Raw genomic sequence first — 3112 nt, 5'->3', positions numbered from 1 at the left:
TAGGGTCGCATATTGGGCGTGACAAGTTGGTATCAGAGCCTCGACCGACCCTAGGAGCCCCCTTGATTGATCGTGTAGTTTGGACGTTGTTGAGTCTAGAAGAAAACTGTTTTCAGAGTCTAGTTATATCGGAAGGTAGGAATTCTTTTGACTCCTCAGCCCCTTCATCGCTCTGGTAAGGAATCTTGATGTAGGTGTTTTGAATTACTTCTCTTCCCCTTCAAATTTTCTTTAGGATCACGCAGTTGGTTTTCCGATCGTTGGTTCTCATCTCTTTTCATCCGGTGCATTTCTCGTCAAGTCGACTCGAGCCTCTTCATCTTTGAGTTCAATCCTCAGTTGTTTTCTTTTCCCACCCGCCCTCCATTTTTCTTCTCGGAACCAGAGTCCGTAATCGAGTATCCATCCTACTCGTGTGAAGTCTTTGCCTTCTTTCCTCCATGATTTCAATCGGTGTTTTCCATTCAAGATTATTTGTCGATTTTCCCCTTCCAAGTTGCCTTTGTTTTTCCCGCCCTCCCACCCTCTTCTTCCCGGAGCCTGAGTCTGTTTTGAACATGTATTTCATTTGTGTGGAGCTTCTTCAGTCTTCCCTCAACCATTTCAACCGGCGAATTCTCATCTCGGTGGAAATTTTTCATCTCTTTTCCGGTGGACCCAATTCAAGTTTTTGAGGTTGATCATATTCTTTTATTTGGACCAAGTGTTCTCCTTGCTCGTTCGCCTCTCGCTAGTTTATCCTTCCGGAGTGTTCAAGTCATCTCAGAAGATTCGTCTGTGTTTGAAATAATTCGAGGTTGTCACCTCATTCAAATATTTCAATTATTCCGGTGCTTCATCTATCTGTTCATCATCCTTTTCAACGGTGTTTTCTCTTCAGTGGGCCCTAACCCACAGGTCTTTTCCCAGGATCTTAGCTGACTCTTCTAATTTTCCCCGGAGTTATTCTCAATTTTTTATCAAAGTGTGACGTAAGTATGAATTTCATCAGTCAGATGCCTTTTTCAAAATCGCTTTCAAATTCATTTTCATTGTTGCCTCAACCTCTCTGCTTTTCATTCTCCCGGAGTGTCTCAGTATTTTGGTGGTGTTTCTCGTCGTCATTTGAAGACCGAAGAAGTGTTTTTCCTCTAAATCTTGTCCATTCTCTCGAAGTTTCGTGGTTCTAGCGTCATGTTATCCTCTCAATTTATTTCAGTTTGTCAGATATTCTTTCTTAATCATCCGGAGTATGTCAGGAGTTGTTTTCTTTTTCTTTTCACCGGAGGCCACCATTCCAGCTATCGTCCTCTAATTATCCCGGTGATTCATTCAAGTGTTCTTTAATCAGCTCTTGATCTATTTGTTCTTTTGCATCTAAATCCCCCTCAAGTATTTTGGTTCTTCTAATTATTCCCGGTGATTAAGTCTCTTTCATCAGTCATTTTCGGATTCTTACGATGGTTCCTTCAGATTCCTTTTTTCCTTGGTCATCATATTAATCCATTCATTCTTTTCTATCCTACCGGTGGTTCATGAAGACCTTCTCAAGTTTTGTGCTATACCTCCCACCGTAATCCTTTTCAAGAAGAATAAGTAATATGCAAAAATCCATTGCTTGTCATCGATTTAATTTGATGAAGGATAAGCATACAATAAATCTTATTCTTATTTTCCTCAAAGTGAGTAATCCCTTCCTTCGGAGTTTGTTCGTGACGAATAAATTCTAGCTCCAAGTGTTTTCATCTTTTCTTTTCCGGAGTTCAAATTTTCCTCGGTCATTTTGTCGGAACCTCCATCTAAATCATCGCAAGGCTTTAATCTTATCCTTTTCATCTTTCATTCTATCTCATCATTTTTTTGTCAACGGAGTTCTTCATAGTGGTTCTTCATGATTTAATTCATTCTTCAAGAGTTCGTCAAGATTCTTATCGAAGGAGCTCAAGTATCTTTTCTTCTCGCATCTCAAAGTGCAATTAATTCTTCATTTCATCGGAAGTGGAGTTTTGCATTTCTTCGTTCTTCTCAGATATTCAAATCCGTTCAACGCTTCCTTCTAAGTTCTTTTCATTCAATTCTTTCAATTCTTCTGGAGGCTTTGCCTTGTTTATCTCGTCAAGTATCATTCCATACTCTCAAGTTCATGTTCTATCCTTCCATTTTTCAGTCGGAGTGCTGCCTAAATCCTTTCAGTCTTATTCGTTTCTTATCTCGTTTTAACTGGAGTGGTTTCATAGTCTTTATGATTCCATGAGCTTTCGATTCTCGTCATTCTCGTCGTTCCTCTCTTTTTCTCGAGTGCTCTCGATTCTTTGCTTCTTCTATTCAGTTCTTGCTTCACCTCATCCCTTTTCCCTTTCGTCTCGGTCCTAAGATCTCGAGACGAGATCTTTTGTTAGTGGAGGAGTGTTGTAACGCCCCGGATCCGATGCGCCAGGTGTCTGCCAGTTATTCGCCGTAGTTGCCATGTCATTTTGCTTGCGTGTTGCTTTTTATCATGTCATCATGTGCATTTCATTTTGCATATGTGCTCGTCTCATGCATCCGAGCATTTTCCTCGTTGTCCGTTTTGCGATCCGGCACTCCTATGTCCTCCGGCGTCCCCCTTTTTTCTTTCGTTGTGAGTGGGTGTTAAACTTTCTCGAAATGGACTGAGTCTTGCCAAGCGGCCTTGGTATAGCACCGGTAGACCGCCTGTCAAGTTTCGTGCCATTTGGAGGTCGTTTGGTACTCCAACGGTTAACCGGGTAACCGCAAAAGCCTCCTTCTCTTTGCAGCCCAACACCCTTCCAAAGTGGCCAAAAACCTATCTAACTCCCCTCCATGCTCTCGGCCGTTCGATCACGATCGCGTGGCCGAAAACCGCTCCTCATTTGGACTCTCCTAGCTCCCTCTACCTATAAAACTAGACCTTCCCCGAAATTCACGGATGAATTCGCAGACGAAACCCTAGCCCCGCTCCCCTCGCGTGCCGGATATGTCTAGCCCCGCTGGACACGTCCAACCTCCACCTCACACGGGCCAATCCGGCCTCGCCACGTCAGCGCCGCCGCCCCCTTGCCCAATCCCCGCCTGCCACGTGGCGCGTCGCCGCCCTCCTCTCTCCTCCAGCCGCGCCGGCCCGCTCGGCGCG

The sequence above is a fragment of the Triticum aestivum genome, chromosome 7B, assembly GCF_018294505.1.
Source record: "Triticum aestivum cultivar Chinese Spring chromosome 7B, IWGSC CS RefSeq v2.1, whole genome shotgun sequence".
In the NCBI taxonomy this organism is placed as follows: domain Eukaryota; kingdom Viridiplantae; phylum Streptophyta; class Magnoliopsida; order Poales; family Poaceae; genus Triticum; species Triticum aestivum.
The sequence above is the reverse complement of the archived record's forward strand: the minus strand, read 5'-3'. Positions refer to the sequence as shown.